We start from the raw sequence: 6,265 nt of genomic DNA, 5'->3' as shown, positions 1-6,265 counted from the left end.
TAATGCAAGACCATCCGTGTTTAATCATAAGTACGTGATCCACTCAAAATTAGTTTAACTTCACTTCAAGAGTTCACACTTAGCTGATGATTGATTAGAAGCAAGTTTAGCATGCTGTCCTGTGAGAGAGCCCTGAGCCCAAAAGGTCCTTGAGCCCTGGCCTCCCTCCCGTTTGCAGGGCAAGAGGGGAGCTTTGAGCTCAGGTAGATCTCGACAACTCCCAAAAATGCTTTTGCTTGGGCCAGCGGCCGCATATATGAAGAACCCCCTAAAAGGCAATGAAAATCAATACAATACATGGCTGCTTGGTATGAAGTGTTAAAGAGGGCTTGAAAGCTTGAAGAAGCAAAAAGAACCAGTGTGGTGTAAATGGTGAGATAAGAGTGGTCATTGCTACTGGATTGCTAATGGTATATGAACGAGACTGTGTGTTACCGGGGCAGTGTTAATTGCAAGGACCGAGCAAAAGAGTGAGATAAATGTAATGATTTGAAGCAGGTATGTGTGAGTACTGTAAGAGAGGCTTACTATGGCAGTGGTGAAATGTAGCTATAAAGTTCTTCAGAGTGTCTTTGCTGCTGCAGACATGTGGTGAGAGTCAGTATCATGAAATTATTGAAGAGTAACTATGTGTTCACAGAGGTGTTTTAACTACTGTGGCAGAACTGATTAGTGTGTCAGTATAAAAAAAAATGGATGTGGATATAAGACTCAGGCAGAGCGTTAATAGTAAAAGGTAAAAAATATGCTTCTGCAGAAGCGTTTTAACTTCTTTGGCAGTGCTGGGGTGTGTCAGTAGTGGTATGTATGAATGATAGTGAACATGAGCTCAGGCAGAGCGTCACTCCTGCAGCAGTGGTGCAGAGGGGGATGAAGCTCAGCGGAGTGTCTCTGCTGCTAAAGAGGTGCAATAGAATTCAATATTGAAGGGGAAGTGCGCCTCCGCAAAGTTGTTTTAACTGCTTTGGCAGTGCTGGGGAGTGTATCAGTAGTGAAATGTATATGAGCTCAGCAGAGTCACTGCTGCGGCAATGGTGTAGAGGGGAATGAAGCTCAGGGGAGCATCTCTGCGACTCCAGAGGTGCAATGGAAGTCAGTATTTGAAGGAAAGTACGCCTCTGGAGAGACTATTAACTGCTGTGGCAGTGCTGGGAAGTGAGTCAGTAGTAAATGAATAAATGGAAGTGTATGTGAACCCAAGCGGAGCGTTACTCTTGTAGATGTGTTGCAGAGGGGGACTGAGGCTCGGCAAAGTGACTCTGCAGCTGTAGAGGTGCAAAGGTGTCTGAAGCATTATGTGTGCTCTTACAGAAATGTTATGATGGAAGTGGATAGGAACTCAGCTAGACTGACACTGTTGCTGCAGTGGTGCGATGATTGAGTGAAAATCAACAGAATAGAGAGTTGTGTAAACTCTCGCAGAAACGTAGGTTCCAAGCGATAGTAATGTGGGTATGAGCTCGGCTTAACTACAATGTTGATGTAGTAGTGCAATGGGTGAGAATAGCTCAGTAGAGCTTCTAGAGCATTGTTACTGCTACTATGTACTGTAATTAAATGTTGGTTAGTATGGAAGCAATGTGTGACCCTGCTAAGGCTTTGCGGCTGTATAATTGCATATATTATTGCCTGATATATTTATATATATATATATATATATATATATATATATATATATATATATATATATATATATATATATATATATATATATATATATATATTTGCTAGAGGAATTCCGAGGTCAGCGAAAACTTTTTGGGTGATCACTAAATGTTTGTTTGGAGGTGACGACAAAGGAGAGATGATGAGGAAGTCATCTAACAGGTATATGAGGTAAGGAATTCCGTAATTATTGGAAAGTATCCAACATACGGCTTCTGAGAGCTTGTCGAAAATTTTAGGGCTACTTTTGCAGCCGAAAGTTAACGGGACTGCAAAGTAGAATTTTGAGAGCCAACAAAAGCTAAACAGATGCCAGAAGTCTGTGTGGATTGGCATGACTTTAAAGCAGATATAATGTCAACTTTAGCTAGCCAGGCATTGCGGCCGGCGGTTTTCTTAAGGCATATGTCTTGGTCTATGCCGTGGTAGTGGAGCGAGTATTCGTCTAGTGGGATAGTGCTATTAATGCTGGGAAAAATAGAGTGATGTGGCGCAGAGAGATCGATTATGAGCTGTTTTTTTGCTAGAAAATTTTCGGGTTGTCACGCCTATAGGACTAATGCGATATTTGTCAAACGGCAGGGTTGTGAAAGGCCTGATCATAAAGTCGTTATTAGTTTCTTTTTTGATAAGCTGATCTACGGTTTCGGGTTCGGCGTTTGCAGATAGAAGACTAGGACAGCAGAGGTTGTATGAAGGAGAGGCTGAAACACCTGGGTGGAATACATGAGTTAAACCTAAAATGAGAAAATCAGAGAAGTTAGTATCAGGGTGATCATTTAACTCAGAAGTGAGATGAGGAATATTCACTTCAGTTGACAGGTAGTTTTTATATTTTTTATTACTTGATCTAAAGATCGGGCAAATTAGTTTTGTGTGTGCCGTAGAAAGAACAAACATGTAGGTATTTGCATGGGTTTCCTTTTTTCTGGTTGAGGGTAAGGGGTGTGTCTAGCGCTGGTTTTCCTGGTGTTGGGTCTTGTACGAGGGCTGAGTGACGGGTGGGAGTCTGAAGTAGCGTTGGAATAAAGTTTAAGCAGTTTCGGTTTATTAAGGGTCCTTGGGGCGTGAATGCTGAGATATGCGAGATGCCGCTATATGGTGCTTTAGGAAAAACAGAAAGACCTTAGTGCACAGGGTGGCACTACACAAATGTAACCTTCTGACACCCGCTTGAAACACTGTAGAAGAAGAGAGAAAGTTGACACGCTTGTTGTCAAAGTCAATAACTATTCAAACAAACAACCATGGATGGTTCAAGTGGTAGCTCTAGCTCTAGCAATAAGGAAATGATGATTACATTACATGAGATAAAATCACGGAAAAGACGGTATTGGATACATCCAATAGTGTCTAAAAGAAAAGAACACGGGAGTTTCATAGATTGATGCAAGAGCTAAAAATGTATCACAAGTTTTTGATGGTATTTCAGAATGTCCGTCTGCGAGTTTAAAAATTGACTTTTTTACACTCTACTGACAAAAGAACACACACACTTCCTTAAACCGATCGACCATGAGCAGCGTTTGGCCGTGTGTTTATGGTGAGTTAGTAATGTGTATATATACTGTTTTTCACAAATGAAAATTTTAAAAATAAATGAAGTGCTGTATATGTAGATCTAAAACCTAGTATTTATCTATTTCAGTTTTCTAAGTACTGGGGACTCGTACCACACAATTGCATCCAGTTTTCAGATTGGTATGTCAACTCTAGCTCTGATAGTTCGTAAGACCTGTGATTCCATTCGGCATTGCCTCAAAGACGAACATATGACAGTTCCTACTGAAGAGATGTGAAGGAGCACAGCCAAGAAGTTCTACGATAGATTGAAATTCCACAATTGCTTGGGAGCGATGGATGGAAAACACATATCCATCCAGGCCCTTTCAAACTCTGGTTTTGTCTTTTTTAATTATAAAGGCAGTTTCTCAATTGTATTACTAGCCTTGGTTAATGCATAGTAACGCTTCCTGGTGGTTGATGTAGGGGGTTATGGAAGCAACAGCGATGGAGGCATCTTTGCCAATTCTGTGCTAGAAAAGGCACTGTGAGATGGAACTTTGAATGTTCCACCACCAAGTGAACTTCCAGATGTACCTGAGCTGGAAAAAGTAAACTATGTCTTCATGGCAGATAAAGCTTTTCCGGCTGAAGCCTTATCTAAACCGGCCATACCCTGGACGTCACCTCTCCACAGACAAAAAAATTTTCAATTATCGTTTGTCTCGAGAGCAGGACGTCTCTGACAATGCATTTGGAATTCTCAGCCAACGTTTCAGGGTTTTAGAAAAAGTTTACAGGTCCAACCAGCTGTTGTTGACAAAGTTGTCAAAGCGGCTTGTATCCTGTGCAATTATTTACGCCCAAATGCTAATAACCAGGATGATGCCACAGAGGATGGCTATGACTGTGAGCAAACGCTACAAGGGTTTGAACATTGCAGGGGACAGAGGTCATCTGTGGAGGCAAAAAATGTTAGAGACATTTACAAAGACTACTTCAATTCCCCAGCAGGACAAGTTCCCTGACAGTATGACCGTGCGAACCATGGTCTGCAGATCAGATAAAATAAAACCGTATATGTGCTAGACTCATTATATGGAGACCTTTGAAAACCACTTGTGTGTGTGTGTGTGTGTGTGTGTGTGTGTGTGTGTGTGTGTGTGTGTGTGTGTGTGTGTGTGTGTGTAAAGATAGATGTATGTATTTATGGATTTATGTAAATTATTTTTGTCTTTTTGTACTAATCATTTCTCTGTGAATTTTGCAAAATAATAAAGTATTGTGTAAAAATTCAAAGATGCAAAAATTTTCCAAAATATGTCATCACTGCAAGTACGTCATTTATGCACTTTTTTTTTTTTTTTTTTGTAAAATGTAAACATTTATGGTTTTGTACAAACTACATTTTGCTGCAAGTAATGATTGAGTCAGAAGTTGTAGTGCAAAAAAATCACAATAGGTAAATTGAACAGTAGTGCAAATAAACATTAATGATTTGATGATTAATGACAGGGGACAATCTCCTTAGTGTTGATATTAAACTAAGTGCAAACATGGAATGTTCATTATTTTGTTGCTCTGCGCTCATCTTTCTCTTTTCTGCGCTCCACTTTCTCTTGTTCCCTGTTGTCTTTGAACAAGAGGTATCTCTCCAAGAAATCTGGTGTATCTGAAGATGTTTTTTTTTTTTTTTTATGTTGGCTCAGTTGGGCTGGTGATGGATGATGCTGATGATGTGCTTCATGGTGCCTCATTTTCACTTGCATCATTTTGCACCTCCAGTTGGTCATACAGCTCAACATGTTTTCATCAATATTACTGTGAACACTATAAAAAGATAAATACAGTTTACATCAAACATCTCTCACATGCAGAACAATATGATTTGTTATCTTCAGTAAAATTAACACCACATTGTTATGATTATTTCTGAAAAAGTAAATTCAATATAAAGTTTAATTTTTTATGCAATTTTCTATTAAATTAATGCATTTGGGATTAAAGTGCAGTTGAACAAGGTAGTGCAGTTTTCAGATTTTTTTTATTGTGAATAGAAACTATAGACTGATCACAGCAGATTAACTGAATTACCTTACTATGGTGGTGTAGTTACAATAAATTACTATAGATTTTTTTTACATCTGATAGGACAACAATATGTAATTTAATTGTCTGATGCGAGTAACTTCGAAATTCTGTGGATGCTGCGAGGAACTTCATTGCCTTTATGTACTTCCACGGCTTCTTGCTTTTAGCGGCCTGTCCACTTCGACAATCTCCCTCTTCACGCTTTTTTCGTGTGTATGTATCACGTAAGCTTTCCACTTCTGTTTAACCTCCTCAGCTACAGTACACAAATGATACACACCTGATAAAAAGTTTGCTGTGACAACGTGCAAGCCATAAAAGTCAAATGAAACTCACCATCGACTCCTAATTCTTCCACAATTCCTCTCCACAACATTTCCCTTTTGTCAACATTTTTGTAGTCGATGTCTCGTTTATCATACAGCATTTTTCGTTTGGATACCAGAGCAATAAGCAGCTCCAAGTTCATGTCACTTCTGGGCATCTTCTTCAATGTGCACTCGCATTGATAGTTTTGCACTTGAGCGCCTCCAAGTGCTGTTTACTGTACAGCACAACTGCAGAACCTAATTTTACAAATTACAGCATGAAAATAAAACATCCCAATCATCCAAGCAGATTTCAGAGACATTTATACAGTATATGTTAAAGCAGTGGTCCCCAACCTTTTTATCACAGAGGACTGGTCAACGCTTGACAATTTAACTAAGCGACCATCAACTGTTTTCTCAGAATATGACAAGCTGACAAAACATTGTTACAACTCTGATACAAGTTTTGATACAAGTTTGATACAGGTTTTGTTTATGAATGTTCTGTGCTTGTCTAAGATAAATTGTCTACCGTGTATTTCAGATAAAATATGAAGCTGAGAGATCGATTTGTCACTGATTTGTGGGTCCTTCTCTGTGTCTTTTCTTCTTCGCAAATAAACGTCCCAAAGACGTCTGTTTCTTACTCATTTTGCTGCTTGTGGGTTACATTTAAGCACTCAAGGCCAATATAT

At 39.4% G+C, this 6,265-nt stretch overlaps 1 non-coding gene across 1 annotated transcript; it reads right to left on the bottom strand.

The window, feature by feature from the left end:
- Positions 1–5,204: 5,204 nt before the first annotated feature.
- On the bottom strand, positions 5,205–5,825 carry LOC100000636 (uncharacterized). The gene is made up of 2 exons (XR_082601.5): positions 5,596–5,825; positions 5,205–5,515 (listed from the first exon to the last, which is right to left on the bottom strand). It is a non-coding gene; the product is annotated as an uncharacterized protein (transcript).
- Between the last annotated feature and the right edge of the window lie 440 nt (positions 5,826–6,265).

Source organism: Danio rerio, chromosome 2 (assembly GCF_049306965.1).
Source record: "Danio rerio strain Tuebingen ecotype United States chromosome 2, GRCz12tu, whole genome shotgun sequence".
Classification (NCBI taxonomy): Eukaryota; Metazoa; Chordata; class Actinopteri; order Cypriniformes; family Danionidae; genus Danio; species Danio rerio.
This window is presented reverse-complemented; position numbering and strand designations above follow the sequence as displayed.